The sequence below is a fragment of the Pinus tabuliformis genome, chromosome 6 (genome assembly GCF_031772625.1).
Source record: "Pinus tabuliformis cultivar Carrire ecotype Pingquan chromosome 6, CPIR1, whole genome shotgun sequence".
NCBI classification, from domain to species: Eukaryota; Viridiplantae; Streptophyta; class Pinopsida; order Pinales; family Pinaceae; genus Pinus; species Pinus tabuliformis.
In genome coordinates this window covers 905,905,613-905,930,834 of record NC_142292.1, presented here as the reverse complement: position 1 = coordinate 905,930,834, position 25,222 = coordinate 905,905,613, and positions in this window count along the sequence as shown.

Genomic DNA, 25,222 nt, shown 5'->3' with positions numbered 1-25,222 from the left:
ACTGAATGTTCTCTGGAACACTTTCTCTCGAAGTCTTTCTTCCATATTCTCAAAGGCCAAAATTTATAAGCAAATCGTCAAGCCAATCTAGCACGCCTGCTCAATGTGGTCCATACAAAAATAAATGGTTCCAATCATTGGAAAACCATACCTTAGGATTTAGTTTGATGCATAAAAATCCCATGCAAACCATGTTGCATCTCATCCACGGTGGCAATATAAAGAGAAAAATAAAGTTTAATGATCTCATGCAATGGTATTTGATTGATGTCGTGGTTGCAAATGAGAAAGAGGCCAATGCAGGAGAGGCTAATGATCCAGGGGGATTTTGGTGGCCACCCACCTATCCCACTTGGACCCCCACAACTATCTCTTTCAGTTTTTCAGTTTTTGTAATTGTAGCACAAATTACTATTTTTAGCAGTTTTTCGAGTCCTAAACTTCCAGAGCCGTTTTGAGGCCCTAAACAACGTTTTTTTGGAAATTTGGGAGCAACAAGAGTTATTGTCTAATATTGCTCTTCCCAAAGTTATAGTCCTCGGATAGATCTTTCTAATGAGCTATTGTGCGCATCAAACGGAGATCGTATGCCAAAGTTACGACCTCGGGAAGTTGATGTACCAATTTATCCTAAATGGGGCCCACAGTTTGGCGTTTCATCTCCTAGGGTTAGGTTTTTGGATGTTTAGGGTTTTCCATTGTTTCTCAACAATAAATAGGTCTTCAAGCCTCATTGTAACACAGTTCAGAGGCATGTAGCCGCCACATCTCTTCTCAAAGATAAGCTACCATCGCCCTAGCTGGTTTATTTCCATTTCTGTTTGTAAGCATATTTCAGTATTTTACAGTAATAAAATGAAGTATTATTTCTGCTGCATCTCTGTATTTATGGTTATCTCATCTATGTATTTATGGTTATCTCTGTAATTCGTTGCGTTCTTGTTTAAATCCAGATCAGTGGTATCAGAGAGGTCTTCTTTTTTCTCTGTTTTTCTTTACATGTCCCCACTCACAACACAAGTGAGTGTCGGACCAAGTAGTCGCTGGTGGCCGAGTTGAAGGCTTCAGAATCAGATGCATGTTTCGATCCTGAGTTATAACCTGATCCGAATTGGATCCATGAAGAAAAATCAGAGAACCATGACTGTATCAGATCGGGACAAAACTTCGACTTCAAAGAATTAAGAGCAGCGGTCAGAAACACCTCTAAATAGTGGTAGTTAGTAGCCAACGTGGAACGACAAGGACCTTGGTCTAGGCGTGCTGACCGAGGCCCATGGAGACTATGCAGGAGGCGAAACTAGCCCCTCGGAAGCCCAGATCGAGAAAAGGAGGCAGTCTTTGATGTGCGATGGGCAGAACCCCTCAAGAAGGAGAGGCCTCGAACGCTCAGTCACATGGGAGCCGACAAAACCATGGGGAAAAGGGCTAAAGGCTAAGGCGGGACCCGTGCTCTAAAAATCGGTGGTATTTATCGGGGGCACCCTTGGGCAGTAAGAAAATTTGGAAAAAACGGAGCGATTCCACTCAGCGCTCGACACGTGGCGAGCGGACGAGAGAGAAAACCGCCGCTCATCACGTGCTAATGGTCGAGTAAGTCAACTGTGCAAAATGAGCGAATGGCATCGGATCTGGGGGATCCATATCTAACGGCTGAGATCGCGCCCGATGGGAAAGCCGGAATCGACATGGAATAAAGCCGCGATTTATAAGAATTTGACGTCCGATTTTACTGCTAGGTGGCAGATGACTCATTCCACGACATAACTGAAAAAAACCGAACCGACGAAGTAAGCTGGCGCAGTTGCAGGAGGAAAAGTGGCCACTCCCTGTGAGACTGATGATGATGCCGAGACAGGGAACTCCAAGTGAAGTTGTAGCAGGCGATCCGACGGAGGTGGAAGGGGAATCGAACAACCATGAGAACGAATGGCTTTAAATCCATGCATAGACAAAGCGGAAGACATCGAACCCCAAGAGGAAGATGGAGAAGAAAAGGAAGAAGATAGAGAAAACGAAGAAAAGACAGTGAAGCAAAAAGCAGAAAGAAGATAGAGGGCCGAGCTGACCAAAGGCAGCGTCGAGCACCAAAGAGCTTGAGAGATTCAAGCCATCCCTGAGAGGATCTGTCAGGACTGAGCACCACACTGGGCTCCTTCCATTAAAGACCAGAGAGGTCGAAGAGCTGGTGAGGAAAAGAGTCTGTGTACTCTAGTGGCTTGGGGCATCCAAGAACCACCCTGCCAAGCAAATTCTGTTTCAGGAGACTCATATTGAGCTCCTTCATTGTAATTCTCTGCTTCAAGACACAATAAAAGAAGGCCACCACTGAGAGCTGGACCGGAGATGTAGCCCTAGAGGATAGGGTGAACTCCTTATTAATTTCTTGTGTTCTTGTATTTGCTTACTGTGTTTCTCTACTGTTTTCCATTTCAAGTGTCTGTGTATTTGCAATCTGATCAATTCATTGCCTAAATAACATAGACACACACCAGCACATGAGTCTGTAATACCTTCATTTAATAAATCTTTAATTGAGATCACTCATAGGGTGATTTTCAGATCAGAACCCAACAAGGGGAATGGAAAAGGGAAGCAAATCATTGATGCGGAGCCCAACGTCACTGTTGCCACCGCCAAGATCCAGAAGAATGAGCCTGAAAATCCAGGGGGAACGAATTTTCCACTCACAAATGTGGGTGAAGGGTTCGCCGCTGCAATTCATTGTTGACAGTGGGAGCCAAAAGAACCTCATTTCAACAGAGGCCATGAAGTGGTTGGGCCTACCGACTACACCACACCAGCAGTCGTACAGCATCTGGTGGCTTCACCAAGGATGAGATCTTTGAGTTCTCAAGCAGTGCCTCCTTCCTTACAGCATCAAACCCTTCATAGACGAGGTATTGTGTGATGTTACACCTTTGGATGTTTGTGATGTACTATTAGGCCAGTCATACTTGTGGAGGCAACATGCTGTGTATGAGTCAAGGCCTCGCGCTATCATTATTTCTTTATGTAGTTCATTATACAGGATACCAAAGGTAGCCCCACCTACCGCCACCTCTTTGATCAATGCCAAGAAAGGCAGCAAGCTCATCTCCCAAACTAGGAAATTCATTTTCTGTCCGGTTCGCTCCCAAAGTAAGGGGAAGATCGTCACCACATCCATGACCCCTGTGAAGGGTTCCTCCACCCAGCAGCAGCAGCAGAGGGATACGGTCATGGAAGAACACAGGAACAGCTTCTCCTCACCCACAGGGGCACCACACAAGTTTTAGGTGGGCGACAAAGTTGGGTTACGTATGTATAAAGAACACCTTACAAGAGCCCATCAAAAACTCAGACCACTCTGACATGGTCCTTATAGCATTACCAAGGCTGTGGGAAACAATGCTTTGGAGCACAACATTCCTCCATCTCTTCGCCTGCACCAAGTGTTCAATGTGTACCACCCTTGACCATGCTTCCCACCATTACTGGACACATCTGAGATTGTAGAACAGCTCACCAGGGACAAAGTTCAGCAGATGGAGGAACTCAACGCAATGGGGACCATTGCTTCCTAAGGGGGGAGGAATGATCCAGGTGGATGTTGGTGGCCACCCACCTATCCCACTTGGACCCCCACAACTGTCTCTTTCAGTTTTTCTATTTTTGTAATTGTAGCACATTTTAGCAGTTTTTCGAGTCTTGAACTTCCAAAGTCGTTTTGAGGCCCTAAACGATGTTTTTTGGGAAATCCAGGAGCAACATGGGTCGTGGATTGATGTTACTCTTCCCAAAGTTATAGTCCTTGGATAGATCTTTCTAACGAGCTATTGTGCACGTCAAATGGAGATCGTATGCCAAAGTTACAACCTCGGGAAGTTGATGTACCAATTTACCCAAAACGGGGCCCACAGTTTGGAGTTTCACCTCCTAGGGTTAGGTTTTTGGATGTTTATGGTTTTCCATTGTTCTCAACAATAAATAGTCCTTCGATCCTCATTGTAACATAGTTCAGAGGCATGTAGCCGCCACATCTCTTATCATAGATAAGCTACCATCGCCCTAGCTAGTTTATTTCCATTTCTGTTTGTAAGCATATTTCAGTATTTTATAGTAATGAAATGAAGTATTATTTTCGCTGCATCTCTGTATTTGTGGTTATCTCATCTCTGTATTTATGGTTATCTCTGTAATTCGTTGCGTTCCTATTTAAATCTAGATCAGCTAACCCATTAAATCTTCACACTTACTCCTTGGCGTTTGGACAAAATCGCTTGCCTCAAATTGAATGAATGCCATGCTCTATGATGAATTCTGAGATGTTGGACATAATGAATATTAATGGTGGTTCGATGAACTCTTTGTGTGAGGCCAATGACTCCTGCTTTAAATCCACGTCTTGTGTCTGGTTCCTTCATTTTTCTACGAAGATGCAATTACAATGGGGGCATTCTCCCTATCGCTCATAAGCACCTTTTATGTCAATTAATTAAGTAAACATTATCTGCTCTTCCATCCTTGGTGACAGTAGGTTTTATAATAGGCTCTGTGTGAACATATGTTCTATCAATTTCAGTGGGATATGTAATTGGATCCCTCATGTAAATTTGGGCAATCTCCTCATAAGCAGTTGATATATTTCCTAATATGTTTGTAGAAGTGGTAGCTTTTAGGCTCGTGGTTGCCTCAAAATTTTGGACTTCGACGATAGAGGGAAAAAATCAGAGGTCATTCTTCTCCTAAAATCTATTACTTCTTGGTTTCCTCTATTCCCTAAGGAGAAATCCTTAGTTCCACTAGCGCTTTGGTACCCTTGGTCGTTAGTTTCCCTTCTTTGGAATCTCCCTCTATTCTAGGTTCACCCTATTTTCCCAATCCATGCAAATATTTGTGAAAGAATTGTGGCCATCCTGGCCTTCTTTGTCATTGCCCCACTTGTCCATGTAACTACCACCAGCTCTATTCCCACCAATTTTTTTTCACCACCTTCGACTACTCTAACGCCTTCTATTTGAATCCACTAAGCAAAACCTACTCTATCGCTTGGGTCTCCCCTATTTCACTATCATTCATGCTTACTAGGAAAGGCATCTCAACTTTTGCTAGAGGCACCAATGTGAGTAACGTCTGCAACCATCATATTGAGACACTTCCGATGGAGAACATGGAAATCAAATGGAAACTTCATCAACAAGAGAACTCTCTTATCTTCCTTACTGAGGAAATTCACTCACTGAAGGGCGGGCTATCTTGTCATGATGACGAACTTGATGATCAATGATGACAAACAGAGGACCTGAAGAAAATGCCTCATGCTCTAGAAAACTAGGTTATTTCAAGTACTACTTCAAGCCATCCCATAGGAAATTGGCATTTAGATCTTAACAAGCCTCTAGGGGAGGCTTTCTTTTTCCTTTTTTAATGAGCTCATATTGTAAATGTGTCCTACTATTAGAATAATTTTGTAGGATCTATGAATGTCATTTTTCTATTATAGTATGTTTCCATCATAGTTTTTTTGGTACATCAGACAGTGCCTCCTTAGAGGATTCTAGGAAAAAGGAAGATGCAATGCTTTGTATCTCCAGAGTATTTGTTGTGACTGGGCGCATATTTTAATTTAATCTCTACTCTTTTGTGTTTTAAAAATATGTTAACTATAACATAAAATTGATATATATATATATATATATATATATATATATAAACATATATTAATATTACAAGATATTATTAAAAATATAGTAGAAATAAAATACTTCAATATATATAATAAAATATTTTTTCAACTTTATATTTATATGTAAATCAAGTGAAAGTAAAAAATTCTCATGCATTTCATTAAAAATGATATTTATTTCATATTTACCATGAAATTGATATGTAATATTAAACATTGTTTTCAAAGACACGATTATAATTTGTATTAGAAAATAAAGCTAGAGATCAAGTCAAAACCCTTACATTTTGCATCTTCGATCTGAGTACTACTACATACTACTGTGCACAAAAAGAAGCTTATGATCCTAGAGCAAAATTTACCCAAAATTATGTGATATAACCTACTGTAAACCAGTGACAAAAAAACCCTAGAAACAATTGATATTTACATAGCATAGTGAAAGTTCAAAACAAAAGAGATCCAACATGTCCATAACTACAAAGCCCAAGTTCTAATGAACTCCTAACACTTCACTCGGTATGATGATTTTTCTGAGGTTGATCCCCACTATCTCTAGCTACAACTTCCATTGAATTTGTTCCCACACTGACCATATTGTCAACTTTCGCTACTGTTACATTCATTATGAGCATATCAGTGCACAATTATGATTGAAATTTTTCCATCTTGCTCTAAAGGAGTTCTAGTTTGGTGGCCATCAACAATCGAAATGTCGACCTCTCCTTCTCCTATGTGACACCCCTATTTAACTAAGCCTATATAACATCTTCAATAGATTCAAATAACTTCTCCAGGAGAGTGTTTAACCTAATTGGCTCTCTGTCACATGATGATTCCCCAGAAATATCCATATGAAGGGCCCCTCATAGTTTTACAATGAATGCCAAGCAAAAAATATCTTAACAATGGAGATTGACACAATGAAAAATGATGAGGTCGAAGAGGATCACCATATTCCCATATAAATATATCTCGACCCTAAATGCACCCACTTAAGTCATTAAATTCCAAACATTCCACTTGCAAGCTTTGAGTACTGAACATTCCTTGGGATGCCAACTTGTAGATACATTAAGGGAACAACAATGGATTCATTTGATGATAAATTAAATTCTTTAGTTTCTCCAGATCACCAATCTTCTGAAGGAGAGCCTTTAAATATTGTGAATCACAGTTCACATGTTGCCTGCAATGAATGAAGTCATTTTGTGTATGACATATGGAGAATGTGTGAGCTCCTTGAGGCCTTCCCCCTTCGAATCCAAACTACACATTTAATATCAAACATCCTTCCATGTCTACTTTTAATGATCTAACAGTCATCCACCTATTTTCCGATATGAAACCTACACCCATCGCCATGGGGACCATCACTGTTATATTGAGATATGATTCAACCTTAATGTGGTTATTTTTCAATAATATGTTTTGGAATATCATGATATATGAGGGATGCTTAAAATTAGATCATTTATTTCTTGGGCCCCTTGGGATAGGATAGGGATGCCCCTTTTTTTCGATTTGATCTACATTGGTGTTCATTTTCCTCAATACATGAAAAAACTCAATGTGCTCGAATTATTGTGATATCATCACTATTCTTTGAAGAACTAAGGGAGATATCGATTTAATTTTTCCTGATATTTTCTAACTTGTTGAGTTACAATCAAGCAGTCCCCAAATACTGAGATTTTAAATTTTTTTCTTTTGATGGCCAATTTTAATCCTTTCCACAAAGCTAGATATTCCACTTATTTATTGGAGGTGACCCCATGCCCAGGGCGTATTGGATCTCTATTTGTTCATCGGGGTGAAAAATTGTCCCTCCCACTCCTACAAGCCACATATTTCTTCTTGAAGCTCCAACAAAGAAGACAGAAAACTGATTTTGGTTCTTTTTCCAAGATTTGAATTTAGAGAGTTCCATTCTGATGCAAAATTTATTGAGATCAATTGGCCTGAGATTGAAGGTGATAGCATGATCAAGATGTTTTCCTATATTTATCCATTCATTTTCTGATGAGTTACAGGATTCTATTTCAGTTTTTTTGTATCCTCAAATTGTGATAGCTTTGAATAACAAGTTTAGATCTCTCTAGGCCACCTGAAGGATATTAGACAGTTCTTCATTGAAAATTGCTCGATTCCTAGCAATCCAAATCATCCAAAAAATATATCTGCGAAAATATTACCAACAACCAACTGGGAGGTATGATGATTTTCGTGGCCAAGGATATTTATGCCTCCATTTTTCAAACATTTCAACCTAGTCATTTTGAATTGGATCAAGAGTTGTAAGATTTTCCAAGGTTTCTTTCCATAAAGTTGGAGAAAAGGGGCATTGTCGAAAGACATGTTGTATACTCTCTTCTTCCTCCGTGCACAATACGCACTAGGATGGGCCGAGGACATTTCATCTCTTAAGATTATTAACAGTTAGGATTTTTTGATGAACTAGGGCCCAACGAAAAAAAAAATTACCTTGGGGCTTCCATCCCTTTGCCAAAGTTTTCTCTAGAGTCTATTAGTTCCAATATTATAGAGCTTTTTAATTAGAAATTCATATCCCTCTTTGATAGCATATTTGTGTTGCATATGTATCGAACATGAACTTTGATCGCATGATGTGACTGAGATAGGTGTCATTCCTGAAATACTATGTATGAGAACCTCCCATTGTGAATGGAAGTTTAAAGGTAGTTATGGCCTTAACCAACCTTTCCAAACCCCTTTATCATCCCATATACATATATCTTTTAATTTTGTATAGCCCTTATTCTTCATCCAATCTGCCAATTCCTTAATGTCTTCTCATTCGCCTAAAGGTCCTTCCATGTTGAATATATCTTTCTAGGTGTTGATATGACCTTCGTTTCTCGGGTGCCAACTTAAGTGAGCCATAATATAGGAGTTTCATCTTTACATAAACTCTGTATCTTCATTCTATTGATTCCACTCGTAGCAAGCAGGATCAATGAAAATATGTATGCAAAAAGTCTTGTTTCTGCCTTTCCTTTGAATCTAAAATCAGGCGCCAAACAATCTTCGCTTATAATGAAAGATTCATGTAGAGGGGGTATTTTATTCCCAAACCTCCATGATCTTTTGGAAGCCTTACTACATTCCAGTTTACTAAATGAAATTCTTGTCATTGTTATTCCCACCCTGCCAGAGAAACTTCTGCATTTTCACATTTATTTTATTAAGAATTCCCTTAGGATCCAACAACCCAAAGCATAGATAGATCGAGAGTTCTAACAACACTGACTTTACTAGGACAATTATTCCTGCTGGATTAAGCCATTTTTCTCTCCAGGGAGATATCTTATTTTAAAATTTTTGGAGCACCATGCACTAGTCTTATATACTCATTGCTCCCAACAAGATGGGAATCCCCAAATACATAAAGGATATACATACACTGTCAATAGAGAATTCAATAGCATTGGAAAATTTCATTAAAGTCAAGTCTAGACAATTCAATCCATAAAGTTAGTTGTTACTTTTATTGACTAGACGCCCAAAAAGATTAATATAAGAATCCAACACTTGTTTAAATCAAATGGCTATTATTTTTTAAGCCCCTCCTAAAAGCAATGTGTCATCAGTGAATCGGAAGTGATTTATTTCCTTTGTATTCTTGGCTATATTGATGCCTAGAAGCCTACCTTCTATTCTTGTTTCTTCCAAGTTTCTACTCAGAATTTCTGTCGCCAAAATGTATAGACGCAGAAAAAGGGGGGAAACTTTGCCTTCGACCTCTCGAGGTTGAAAAAAGAAGAAGAGGGTCATCCATTGACAAGAGGAGTGGTACTTGGTGAATCGATGCACGATTTTATCTAGCTTAATGAATCATTACTAAAACTAATATTTTCCATAATAAGGTAAAGAAAGGAGTGTCTTTCTAAATCAAAGGCATTGGCCATGTCCAACTTTCTGACAAATCTTGGCTCTCCTCGATCATTGTTGGAGTGAGTAGCTTCCTGGAACAAAATAATATTATCTAAAATCCGGTAGTTTTCCATGAACCCTCCTTGATTTTTAGAAATAATTGTTAGTTGGCTTCAGGAATTGCCTGATGAATGAGATCAAGTACCCCCTCTTTCTAAAGCTAGCCAGGATTGAAGCAAAATGGGATTGGCCCAAGGTATTGCTATGGGTAAATATTTAAATAGATTAGTCAATGATCATATTACCTATGCACTAATATAGTCGATATGCATTCAATTCCTTTCAGAAGCCAATTACTGTGAAGTAAAAATTGGTCTAGTCTCACTGCAATATGCCCTTCACCACTTCTACGATTCGACAAGGTGAATTTTCCTTTTTTAGGGATTATGTCTCTCAAATCCCATTCTCCTATGAAATGATCCATTCTTTCCCGAAATGGATCTCAGACCAAGCTTCCACCACGTTTTTCAATTGAGTATAAGATTGTATTAAAATATCCGTCGACTATATTATCAACAGTCCATTGAGATACCCTTAAGTTGATTAGGGTGTCCTAGAATTCAATTTTTTTGCCATAGTTCACTGGCACATATATACTTACCACCGGGATATTTACTTTAGAATCCTTTTTTTCAAGAATGAGCACAGTCCAAAATTTGGATTTTATATTGGTTTTCAAGGTAAAGTGAGTATTATATCAAAAGGTGTTGAGACCACCTGATGCTTCAATTGAAATTTGCACAACCCTAGATCAATCTCTCCAAAAGCTTCTCAAAAGGTTCAAAATCTCATTTTCTTCTAATTTCGTCTCTTGCAATGATAAAATTTGTGCCTTTTGACTTCTTATCATATCCTTAATAGCTTGGGATTTTACAGGGTTTCCCAATCCCCTTGCATTCCATGAGAGTAACTTCATTTATTGTTTTGGGGGATTCACTTACGACCTCCAACCTTGGTACTTCCCTATTCCTGATTTTCTACCATTTTTAGAACATTCATTATTTGGGCATGAGTTCCTAACTTTATGTTATGTTCCAGATATGATGGAGCATCAATTTTATTGGGATATGGATCACAGATCTCTTCATCTTCCTTTTCTTCATTCCTTTCCTGGATAACAGGGTTATCTTCACCTTGTTCTGCCACTATATTCCTTATTTCTTCCAGATTTTGAAGGGTTTCGAATGGATTTGTGGAAGTCGAAGATTCAGTACTTTTGGGCACATAAGGGTTTTTGTTAGGGTTTGATTTTCTTTGTTTTCCACCTTCTTTTGGATCTGCCATTCTTCTTGTTGCAGAGGCGGCACTCCTTCCATTTCGAGCTAGGCTTTCTTTCAATCCCTAGCGAAGTGCCCATATTCATGAAAAAATCTACACTTGAAAGGTATTCTCTCATAGTCCAGGATTTGGTAATGGCTCCACTCTCATTGATTTAAAATTATTTCCAAAAGAATTCCTTTCTCCGAATCGACTTCAGCACAAATTTTAGCACATGTAAACCGGCTACCCTTTGGTTTTGCATGATCTATATATCTTCCTACTCCATTTCCTATCCCTTCGAACAATCATCACTCCAACTAGTAGAATTCAAACTTTTCGCCATAGTTCAGTGGCACATATATACTTACCACCGGGATATTTACTTTAGAATCCTTTTTTTTAAGAATGAGCACAGTCCAAAATTTGGATTTTATATTGGTTTTCAAGATAAAGTGAGTATTAGATCGAAAGGTGTTGAGACCACCTGATGCTTCAATTGAAATTTGCACAACCCTGGATCAATCTCTCCAAAAGCTTCTCAAAAGGTTCAAAATCTCATTTTCTTCTAATTTTGTCTCTTGAAACGATAAAATTTGCGCCTTTTGACTTCTTATCATATCCTTAATAACTTGGGATTTTACAGGGTGTCCCAATCCCCTTGCATTCCATGAGAGTAACTTCATTTATTGTTTTGGGGGATTCACTTACGACCTCCAACTTTGGTACTTCCCTATTCCTGATTTTCTACCATTTTTAGAACATTCATTATTTGGGCATGAGTTCCTAACTTTATGTTATGTTCCAGATATTATTTGTAGGTTGTTACAGATATGATGGAGCATCAATTTTATTGGGATATGGATCACAGATCTCTTCGTCGTCCTTTTCTTCATTCCTTTCCTGGATAACAGGGTTATCTTCATCTTGTTCTGCCACTATATTCTCTATTTCTTCCAGATTTTGAAGGGTTTCGAATGGATTTGTGGAAGTCAAAGATTCAGTACTTTTGGGCACATAAGGGTTTTTGTTAGGGTTTGATTTTCTTTGTTTTCTGCCTTCTTTTGGATCTACCATTTTTCTTGTTGCAGAGGCGGCACTCCTTCCCTTTCGGGCTAGGCTTTCTTTCAATCCCTAGCGAAGTGCCCATATTCATGAAAAAATCTACACTTGAAAGGTAGTTTCTCATAGTCTAAGATTTGGTAATGGCTCCACTCTCATTGATTTAGAATTATCTCCAAAAGAATTCCTTTCTCCAAATCGACTTCAGCACAAATTTTAGCACATGTAAACCGGCTACCCTTTGGTTTTGCATGATCTATATATCTTCCTACTCCATTTCCTATCCCTTCGAACAATCATCACTCCAACTAGAGAGCGGAAATGTTTGGAGTTTTATCTAGACTGACATGAAGATGGGTATATTTTCATCGGGATCGAAATTGAGAGACCAAGATTCCAAATAAATACCTCTACATCCATAGAAGTGCGACCCATTTCTAAAAATAACATCTCTATCTTCTCTGAATTCAAAAAGAAAGGCGAAGAGCCATTACCACAGGCATATAATATGATATTACCATTCACCATGGGTCCCTGGGTCTTATTGATCCATAGATCCATGGATCTGGGAGATGGCCATATTTCAGTAAATTTTCTAAACAAAGCTCGATCTAAATAGGTCAATGTTGTTCTGTGAAACCCTGATGGGAGAGCGACTGAGGGTATATTTTTAGTCTTTCTGACAATGACCCTCCTTCAACTTGGATTTCTTCCTTAGATTGGATCCTAAAGCCTGAAGGGTTGCTACTTCGTTATGTGGAGGGGAACGCAACCACTCCCGGCAAGCCACCATGGGAGCTATAGTAAAAATTGTGTCAATCGTTGCAAGGCAAGGTTTTAGCATAGCTCCGTCGATAGGATACTTAATATTAAACAAATTTATTAATAATAATAAAAAAAATATTAATTATAAATGAAATATTTTAATATTCACCCTACATAAAGTATTTTAATATTAACTTTATATAAAATATAGAAAAAAATTAATTACTTTTGTATTTAACATGTTGTGCAAAATGTCATAGGAGGGCAGTTCAATTGGTGATCGAAGTAATGTGAGTCTCGAGAAAATTGAAAGATCTAAGGTTGAAACCCCCCAGTGACATGGTTGACAAAGAGGAGGATAGGTTATAGAACCCCAGAGGTTTACTAGTAGCTATATGTCAGGCCAATTGTTGGGTCCCTCTGAGATACAAAATAAAAAACATGTCATGCATAGTAGTCCCAAGGGTTTGCTAAATTGGTTGAGTCCTTGTCGTTAAAGCACATTTGCTATTGAGAGGTCACGAGTTCAATTCTCTTCACACTCTCAAGGTCAGACTCCATGGCTGAGTTGAGTGGAAGTGATCCCTTTGGGTGGATTTACGTGTACAAATATTCAGTGGACATAGTGGTCAACAATCTCCATAATTCTTTAACCATATTGAAAAAAAAATATGTCATTCATAGTTAATTAATTAATTAATTAAAGATTTATTATGTAAAATAAATTATTATTTTTAAATAAATATTTTCCATATATATATATATATATATATATATATATATATATATAATTTTATCAATATATAATAAATCACAAATTTATATTAATTTAAAATTGTCAGGCCAGGCAGTAACTCCACAAAGCAAAAAAATTGATTCGTATGTTATTCCACAAGGTAGATCTTCATTATATACATGAGGGAGAGACTGTTCAGTTCATCTCTCGATGACTGTTCATATTTCTAATTTATTTATTTACATAAATTCACCCAATCACAAGGATTAGGTGTCAACATTCCCCCGCTTAATCTGAAGGGATGTTGGTGAGTCCAAGCATCATTCTGAATCGTTCAATTTTTTCTCTTCCAAGCACTTTGGTGAAGATGTCTGCAATTTGCTCATTTGTGGAACAATGACAGAGATGGATTGTTTTGGCCTCAACATGATGTCGAATCAGATGACATTTAGTATTGATGTGCTTCATTCGATCATGGAACTTTGGGTTCTTGGCCAACTTTATTGCAGAGGTATTGTCAATCATGAGTGGAGTTGATTGTACTTGTTTTACCTGCAAATATTCAAGAATTTTCCTGATCCACACAATTTATTTTTTTGCTTCAGCTGCTGCCACATATTCTGCTTCTATTGTGGAATCTACTGGAACTGATTGTTTGCGTGATCTCCAGGAGACAGCTCCTGATCCAAGACTCATAGCATATCCTGAAGTTGATACCCCAGTTTCTTTGTCTCCGTTGAAGTCTGAATCAGAGTATCCAATCAAGCTGAAGTCGTCCACCTGTGTATACTTGATTCCAAAGTCTTGAGTTCCCTTCAAGTACCTTAGAACTCTTTTTGCAATAGACCAATGTCCCTCACAAGGCTTTTGCATAAACCTGGAGAGGATTCCAATAGCAAACAAAATGTCTGGTCTGGTAGTAGTGAGGTAGTTGAGACTTCCTACAAGCTGTCTATACTTTGTTGCATCCTCAAATTCTTTACCTTCAATAGATGTGAGCTTTAAGTTTTGTTCCATTGGAGTAGCAAGAGGATTGCACTCTGTCATGCCAAACCTGTTCAACAGATCTCCAATGTATTTCTTTTGAGAAAGAAATATGGACTTTGGATGTTGGGTTACTTCAATGCCAAGATAGTAATGAACATAGCCCAAATTAGTCATTTCAAAACTTTTCCCCAATTCCTTCTTTATGGATGCAATGTATCTTTCATTGTTCCTTGTCATTAAAAGATCATCTACATATACCACAAGATATACAACTGTTTTTCCAACTTTCTTGAAAAATAAAGTTGCATCATCAAGATCAAAATGTTTGAAATTGAGTTTCAGAAGATGCTCAGTTAGTTTTTCATACCAAGCTCGCGGTGCTTGTTTGAGGCCATACAAGGACTTCACAAGTTTGCATACTTTATGTTCATGTCCTTTCACAGCAAATCCTTTAGGCTGGGACATAAAAACATTCTCTTTTAGATCTCCATTCAAGAAAGTAGTTTTTACATCCATTTGATGGACTTTCCAACCGTTCTGAGCTGCTAGTGCAAAGAGTGTCCGGATGGTAGCCCATTTTGCTGTGGGGGAAAAAGTCTCCTCATAATCGACCCCTTCCTTTTGTGCAAAACCTTTTGCCACAAGCCTAGCTTTGTGCTTGTCAAGTGAGCCATTAACTTTATACTTGTTTCTGTAGACCCACTTGCAGCCAATTGGTTTGGTTCCTAATGGAGGATCAACCAGCTTCCAAATGTCATTCTTTATGAGGGCATCATACTCCTTTTGTATCGCTTCTTTCCATTCATCATGAGAAGCAACTTCTTTAAAGGAAGTTTGTTCAAAATCTGTAGACAAGTTCAATTCACAATCATAAGAAACATCCATATCAACAGGTGAATTAGAGTCATCTACATCACCTCCATTTTTCCGGTTTGAATTTCTGGTTCCTGTCTTTCCAACTTCATCAGGATGAACACTTTCAAGTGTCTTTGTCAGCCACTTTGGGGGACCATTCTCAGATGGTCTCGGCTGCTCCATTGATTGAGTTGGGACTGAATCAAGATTGAGTCTCCCAATTCTATCAATTACATCACTTAGAGCATCATCCGTTGTTGGAGTTTCATGCAGGGGAGAGCGTTCTTCAGAAGAAGATTCCACATGTTGATCTAGTATAGGAATCCCCCCTTCAAGATGTGGAATCTGATTATCAAATTCTTGAAATTATTTTGCTTTTGTGAATCTATCCAAGTGATCAAGTTGCCGCTCAACAACATTGTCAGTTTTGGATGATTCAAGAAAAATTACATCTCTAGATAGAACAAACTTTTTATTTACTTCATCATAAAGACGGTATGCTTTGGAGGTGTTTGAATATCCCAGAAAGATACACTTACGACTTCTAGCACCAAATTTGTTTCTATGTACCTTTGGTATCAAGGCATAGTAGGTGGAACCAAAGACCCTGAGATGCTTTACCGAAGGAACATGTCCATACCACATTTCATAAGGAGTCTTATTTCTAATAGCATTAGATGGACATCTATTCTTTATATATGCAGCACATAGAACAGCATCAGTCCAAAACATTATCTATTCTTGAAGAAGAACATTATCTTTAAGATTGTCCTATTCATTCTTTCAGCTACACCATTCTGTTGGGGATTATAAGGCACAGTTGTTTGATGTTTGATCCCATGTTGGCGAAGATAGTTTTCAAATTCATTTGATGTGTATTCTTTTCCATTATCAGTGCGAATAGACCCAATATGAGATTGTGCATCATTTTCAATCCATTTATGAAAATTATTGAATGTTTGAAAAGCATCAGATTTGTTCTTCAATAAATAAACCCAACACATTCTGGTGTAGTCATCAATAAATGTCATGATATATTTATTTCCATTTGCAGAAGGAATAGGCATTGGACCACATAAATCTGAATGAATGAGTTCAAGTTTCCTATGTGCTCTTGAATGTGAATCATGAAAAGACTGTTTGCTATGCTTTCCTAGAATACAAGCATCACATTGCTTAAGTTTCCTAGGAATTGTAGGCAAACCAGCAACACCGTTTTTCTTCAACAACCGGAGACTGTCATAGTTCAAATGTACAAATCTAGCATGCCATAATAAACTTGATGGAAGTGTACCTTCTTCATGATGAGAATTGTATGAGAAATGGTGTGCATGAGCAGAGGTTCCTTGCAGCTTGAGAAGCCTTTCTTCTTCTATTCCCCTCACGACAAGTGAGTGGTCAGATGCTTTTCTTACCTCAAGTTTGCCATCAAACATATGAATGGAGTGACCTTGCTGGTGGATGTGGACCAAGGACAGCAAGTTTCTCTTGAGCTGTGGGAGATATAGAACATGATGCAGAAGAAAGTCTGGAAGACCAGGCAGTTTAAGCCTGATTGTGCCAAGCCCTGATGGCTTGATTTTTGATTGATCTGCAAAGTATACTGCTCCATCAACATTGTCAGTGAAATCTTCAAAAAAATCTTTTCTATGAGTCATGTGGCAGGTTGCTCCTGAATCAAGCAACCAATCATTTTTCCAAGAAGCAAGTGAAGCATTAAATAAATCTTCATTTACTCCAATGTTACATTGTGCCACAACATAGTGAGCGGATTCAGGTGCTTTACCTTTGTCTGTATCATCAGTTTTACCTTTCTGTTGGTTTCTTTGCTGCTCAATTTTGTCCCATGGTAGCTTGCAGTGCAAATCTGCCTTTTCTCCTTGAGGGTGTCTGCCCCCCTGCCTCTGAAATATCTTTCTCTTCCTCTTGAATGCATACTGTAACAAAAAAATTTCTGCTGCAAAACTTTTACTCTTAATGGGAAAAAAAATATAGTTCTGATATGATTGGACAACAAACTCAAATATGGCCTGGAGTGGTAACTTCAAATCTCCTTGTTGTGTAATCTTGCCTCTTTGCTGCTCAAGGACCTTATAATTCAATTTTATTGTTAAATATTTCCTCCATCAGGAAAACCAAATAAAGAATTTATCATCACAAGTGATTTGAAGAAATATATAAACCAATCCAGTCTATCAAAAGATGACTCAATTGAACCTATCCCTCAAGCATGGCTTCGCAGCCAAACTAGACAGATTGCAAACTATATTTTGTGACAAATTTTGCGCCTTCTCTAGTCAAACGAAGCATAGCTGATAGAATATGATAAAGGAGTTTCTTTCTTAATATTAGTGTCAGCTTGTGCATGGCTTCGGATATGCTACAGGAAACTCTTCTTGGTGATAAGCAGCTTCGGTATGGTTAGGGAAAAGCCCCGACAGTCCACCACGAGCTATGACCAGGGGTGCTTTACCGCTAAGAGTTCTTGAATCCGCTCTGCTTCAATCCCGCATCTAAATATAAATCAATCGACAGAATTAATGCTGCGACTCTAGTTCCTGCGTTCAAAAGGCCGAAGGTTCGAAAACTGGTCCACGCTCACCGCACCACCTTATTGTAACAGGAATGTCAGTGAAATTTTCTCTTTCACCATCTCGCGATCTGTGAGCAAGAATGAAGTTCCCGCTAAAGAAACTGTTAGTTTTTAATAAGCACAAAAGGGAACAGAAATCTTGACGATGCCATCATAAACGGAAGAAAATTCAACCATGTCAAATGAACCACACGTTCACTTCAACACAGGTCTGAGCACTGTTACACACATTGCACAAGTCTCCAGGCAACTTTCAATGAAAAACCATTACTCAATGTTTCTCACGGTTAAATACAGTCATTCACATGCTGGTCTCATATGCAATGTAGGAAAGCTCTATGCAAATCAGAAGTTATCAGTGTGAATACCATAACAGAACGACGTGAATATCATATTAAAACAGTGTTAGTACAATAACGTTCAACTTATGGCCAGAAACTTCAACAGATAGCCAAAGAAACTTCAACGCATAGCCATACCAGCATAAATACCATGATTGCAAGTCGTCCAGCTGATCTCAAGGGCATTCAACTCAGTGATTCAGAGGACTCTCCAGGCCAGCGCTAAAATTATGAAACGTTTATGGACAGTCAGGACTGCCAGAGAGCGCAGGCAGTGTCAGGCAGCAGCGTTCAGGTGACAGTGTGGAGCAGGCTACCAACATTTATGAATAGGCAGCATTTTTGAATGGAGAGCAGAGGAGCAGAATAGGGAGTTACAAAGCGCATAAAGGTTAAAAAAAGGAGCTGGCTCTGATACCATGTCAGGCCAGCCAGTAACTCCACAAAGCAAAAAAACTAATTCGTATGTTATTCCACACGGTAGATCTTCATTATATACATGAGGGAGAGACTGTTCAGTTCATCTCCCGATGATTGTTCATATTTCTAATTTACTTATTTACATAAATTCACCCAATCACAAGGATTAAGTGTCAACAAAAATTATAATTTTTAAAACTAGGTTAAATATTACATAAAATATTAAATAAACAAAATTAAAATTATCCAGTGATTCAATATGAGTCATTATGTTAATTCCCTATAATATGTTAATCTCTCAAATGATATTTATGCATATTACTTACTAATTTGATATATGATAGATCTCCAAGTGAATGAATTTCATATTGTATTTATGACTAATTTCTATGTTGGTAATTTTGAATTTTGTTGATTTATGTAATATTAATTTATTTTGTTTTATTTTCGTAAGTTGAGATTTTTCATTTATAAGGAAAAATTACATCGTTTTCCACTCTTTTGAAAAATCCTATCAACCTCACTCTTATTAGATTTGTTGGTTAGTAGATAGTTTTCAAAAATGATTACACCATGCCAAAAGGAGTTTGCAAACCAAAATTAGAGGGGAACACAAAACCCAAATACCAACAATATCAAGATACAACAAATAACCATTAGGATTTTGATGAATTTACCAGAGCAAGATTCTCCAGTGTTGAGCCAAGGGAAGGTAGAGGCTAAAATTCACAATCTACATGCATTTTCATATGGGCTAATCATCCATCTACATGTTCCAGATTTTCCCGCACATGCCATACATTCTGTTGAAAGTGAGCCAAGTTGCCTTGCATATGTCATTGGTTCCTTTGAAGTTCATTCAAGAAAGAGATAATTATGTTGCGATCATCATGCCTTTCCTTGAGGGGTTGCTCCACTAGTAGTGTTTTAAGTTGTATGTGCAAGGTGAGCGAATGTAGGTATTGAGATCGACGCCCATTAGTATTCCTAGAGTCCGGAAGCCAACAAGGTACTTCACTGATAAGCTCAAAATCAGAAAATTATTGTCGTTCTATTTGAACATACCCCTCCAAGCAATGAATGTATTCCTACATGCTTAATAAATTTAGTACTTGAAAGTTTGTTGTCGCCACTTGGGTTGGAACCTCAGGATGAGGCCGACTTGTCTTCATGCATTCTCCAGCAGCATGACAAGCTTGACCACACTATCATGGGATAGTAAGGCCAACCATGAACCAGGTGAAACATACCATAATGAATTCACAAGAAAACCCCAAGAGAAGGGCCTCCAACATCACTAGAGAAGAGCCACACCTTAAGAAATATTTAACACTAGCAAAGCCTATGGGTTGAGACCTTCTACGATCCCAAGGAATTAAAGAATGATAAAAAGGCCCGATGCATGGAAAGCAACACTGCTTTGACTTGGATGATACAAAGCCACCAAAGAATATATAACATAAAAGGAAATCCAAAGGCTTGTGACTTGTCTTCTTAGCCAGACACTCTAGTATTGAGCCAATATAGAACCCACAAAGCCAAATGAAATAAACCAGGAAGACCATAAAATCCAAAACCTAATATAGAGTGAGAGAGGATCCATAACCCAAAATTAAGCTGGTAAATCACTACATCAAATAATATGAACCAAGCTAGCTAGGGATTCCAACTTACCTCATAAATCGACTAAGTGAAGAGAGGGAAACTTAGCTGCAAGTCTGCAACAAAGTGTTGAACCTTCCACCATGCACCTTCTACGCCCAGCAATGTCTCAAAGTTTAGAATTTTCCAAATTCAAGGTCCTTATCTTCGTTGGCATGCTTGTGCCAACCAAAGAGTCACATAAAAGACAACCATTGAAAAAGGAAATTGTCTTCATAGAAATTGAGGGCTAGGTTTATAGGGCTACTGTGAAGTCTACCCTATCAGCCTTGGAAGCACCAGAGCACCTACATCGACAAATAACTATGAGGAAGAATCACGAAACTCCTAGAAACACCCACCATTGATTAAACCTTTACTCCACATGTATGGTGCAAGGGGGGGCATGCCACGCTGCCCCCCTTCTTTATGAGTATTGAGAGTCAATGGTGTCAGATATCTCTAATTAACTAAAATAATAATACGAATTACATCAATTTTTTTTTTAAATAATTTGTATACTTCATTCATTAGCCCATAGATTTTTGTTTGTTATTAAGAAAAACATCAACGTTTCTAACCCCATGATCCACAATTATACTCAAGTAAAAAACACCTGTCCCCACCTCTATATGATCATATGTCCACCACTAGCTAAGGTAATCATTGATGTCCTCTTTAATTTTTTTTTTAAACAAGAACTGATTTTACTAAGTCTCTATTCATTTTACTTAATTTCTCTAGGCTTCCCTGCCTATGATTAAGTCTTGTTATAACTGTATAAAAGAAAAGGGGGTTTTTCCTAGGGATATATGGTCATGCCTTGTATCTTCGGGCATATATGTATGTATACCCTATATCAATGACCTTGTCCTATGGTTTGGCACCATGACATTGTAATCGTTCAACAATGATTTTTACCAATTCACCATTGGTGTCGGTTTGATAAAGTCTTACCATGGTTGTGTGAATCATTCTCCGGCATATTTTCTTGATGCTACGTGGCTTGGCTTGAATGTGCCACACTGTATTGTTCACATGGTTTTTTGGGAACGACTTAGATCATGAATGATGGTTTGACGGTGAGGATTTCCCTGAGGGGCGGTTAGGGTAACTAACTTTCTCCCCCCTTTCCTTAGTCTTTATTTCCATTTGCATTGAGTGACTATGGTGCTCCTAGCTCTGTAAGGTATGAGGGTTGAGGGTTTATTATCTCCTCGGCTCTGTGGTCACATTAAGTTTTATACAAACGTTCCCTTGCCAACTATGACAACATTATTTTTAGGGACATTTCCCTATATGCGTGAAAGGATTTTTCATGGTGTCAACACGATAATTATTACAATAGGTACGGTTCGTCTATAATTATCCTCATAATGTTTTTAACTCAAGTTTAGATTATCATTTTTCTTATTTCCATTTTCCCTTAATTTTTGTTCTGGAGGTTAACTATATTTTAGTTTACAAACTCAGGGTCGATAGAAATCAAGATTTTTGTCTTTCGTTGGATGAGGATTCCTACCCATAATACTTAACTTGTGTTACGACAAAAGTCGTTGGCTTCAACCCTCCAAGAGAATTCCTCAGGTAGCTTATACCCAATTTCTTTTTTCATATTCCTTTTCTTGAGTTTTATCTACAAGTTGTTTGCACTAAGTTCTTAAAGGAAAACCCTTCAATGATTATTTGATTTCTCTTTCAAGTTAGACTTGTACGTTTGGTTACAAGTTCTGATGACCGGGGTTTTTACAACAACAACAACAAAACTTTTCGGGTACCTAATTTGTAAATCCTCTCACTGGTTTCCTCATAACCCCTACAAAGAACACTTCATCCTTCCCAAACGAGGTTAATACAGATTGTTAAACACTCATTATTTTATCGTGGTTCTAGTACCAATGGTGGCACCATACACATTGAAAGGTACCCATCTCTATTCCAGATTTGACTTCTTACTGAGTTGTTTCTTAAGGGTTTCCATAATTAGGCTTTTCCTTTCAAGGTCAATTAGATAGAAGAAAAACCCTATTTTACGAGTAGGGTTTAATTTTATCACAGGAATAGGAGTTTGTCTTCTGTCGATTCTTTTCTCGAGTAATTTTTACAACTTCAAGCCTATGTTGTTTTCCCTCATTTTATTTTGCATTCCTTATTTCCTAGTTCAATTTTGTTTTTACCGGTTAGTCTTACCTTTCTTTGAGGTACCCTCAAAATCCTAGTCTTAGATTTTCTACGCTCTAGTTTACCAGGTGCCCATTATCTTATTTTCCTCCTATCTCTCTTATGGAGGGTTTCTATTACATAGCACAAGGCTTAGGCCAGATATGACCATGCCATCTTTTGGCATACTTACCCATGCATTTAGGAATTTGTTGTTGGGCATATTATTGTCCTTGTACCTGAAGAATCAAATCTGTAGCTAATTCTATTTGAGCATAATTATTTCTTTTAGATCTATTGGCATTGTGTGGAGCAAGTCTATGTAATATTTTGGGTTTTATTTGTAATATTGTTTTTCCTCGGCATAGGCTGAGTGGAGTTCAACAATTGACTACTATTTTTTCTATGTTTAAAGTATTAATGCCTTTCATATTATTAAGAGAGGACAAGAGTTGTGTGCTTATTTTTTCTATGTTTAAAGTATTAATGCCTTTCATATTATTAACAGAGGACCACAATTGTGTGCTTATAATCTAGTTCTTCCTTTAAAATAACCTTTTTTTCACAGTATATGTGGTTCATAGTTATTATTATCCAGTAACAATAAATATTTTTAAAATAAACAATAAGGCTTCCATGCGAGTTTGTAACTCTGATTTAGTACTTATTTTCCTTGCAAAATCATTACTATTTATTGTACTTGTTCTTATATGTTCAATAAATGTATTCATGTTTTGACACCTTTTATTGACTACTTAATATAAGGGACCATTGGTTTTGTAACACTTGTTAGTTTTGTGCATATATATATATATATATAACCTGTGTAGAAGTTAACTGAAATAGTTTCCTACTGACCCCATATTTTTTGACAAGATCAATTCAAAATTTGAGTAAACTTTTTCTCTAATATATACATGTAGAAATATTTTCACAGAGTTAGTTATAACATAAATTAAACCCTTTTCGACAAGTGACCTTATTACTTATTAAGTACTTTCATTTGTTCTTATTTCATACATAGAGACATAACAATTCTTGAAACTCAATTCTCAATAGATCATAAATAGACAACCCAATTACTTATAAGTATTTTTAAATATATAAGAGGAGCAACCATGCTCCTCCCAACCAATGAACTGCTATCTTAGCATTTCCCCCCGAGCTCTAGGCATCTATTTTGTTAGAAAACAAACAGTTACTTTCACAACTTTTCTTCCTCAAGCCCTAGCAACGTTCTACTAACTCTGGGTTGATTTTTTTATTTTTATTTTTTTTTATCCTATGTAGGTCTAGTCTTTCTCTCCCACTGAAACCTCACTATTCACATTTCCGTTATCTTCCACAATCCTTTTCTATTTTCTATCTCATCTTCTTCCACCCATGACCTTTATCTCCCATCATGATGTTTTGGTGGTCCTAGGGCTCTCCCATGGAAGATGGGGGATATTTTATTTTTCTATGTCAACTGTCCTTTCTTGGACTATAACTCATTTTCAATTGTTTCCAGATAGTTGGGAGCCTAACTACTCACATGGGAGCTCCTCTTATATTTTCAAAACCATAATATGTAAAAATAACAATATTTCATTAATAGTAATAAATATTTACATATATCATTAAAATGTTCAACTTTACTTTTGAGCCTCACGACCATTGTCCATACTCATGAAAATAAAATCATAACTTTTTGATATGAATTAATTTTGCGGGCACTACATGTGGGGTGGTTGGCATTGTTCATCCACCTCCATTAGGGTTGAATGAGTTTAATAGTTAAAAATATGTATTTCAAAACTTAAAGCCTCAAAAATAAAAATAAAAATTCAAATCTAGTAACATAATTGGTAATGTGAGTCAAAACTTAGGGCCTTAAAAAGTTTGAAATATTTGGACATTGAAATGATCTATTTCAAAGGCCAAACATTTCATATTTTTAAAAATAACGCTTTATTTTCAAATGATCAAGGCTATTGATTATTAATTAATCATTGTTTTTGTTAGATATGTGAGTCCTGAGATGACTAAGACGCCTAACTTGTGGCTTGCGTAATTGCGACCTAGGGAAATCTAAGCTGTCAAAATCACCTAGGGATTGCACTTGGCTTGGGCCACACTATCTCTTAGCATGACAAGATTTTTGCCCATAGAATTTCGAATCAGTGAACTTTTCACCACATTGTCTTAACAAAACAGCCTATTACTGTGTATTCCACACCCCGTGGCCAATTAATTAACAATTTTGGCAAAACTTTAATATTAAGCTGGTTGAGTCTATACGGACACAATTTTTCATTAATTTTAGTAGGAAACATAAATTTTGATGAGATAAATTGTGTACTTCTTCATTTGATCATATCCAATACTTTATAGATTACAGTCTTTTTTAAACATAAACATTAATAGTCAATGTAATAAATTAAATTGTGAAAACTTGTAATTCCTTTTGGAGATGGTCACCACATAGTCTCTTTTAAACATAAGCATTAATAGTCAATGTAATAGATTAAATTGTGAAAACTTGTAATTTTTTTGGAGATGGTCACTACATAGTCTCTTTTAAACATAAAAGAGGCTACCAATATAGTCTCCTCTCTTTTAAACATAAATGAAGCTATCAATATAGTCTCTTTTAAATATTAATATAAAGGAGGCTACCAATAAACTTCATCATTTCCATAGACCAGGTCACAATTAGTGGATTTGAACTTTGGATTTCTCATTTAGCGTGGACTCACATTACTTCAATCACCAATTGAGTTGCCCCCCAAAATTTTAACTAA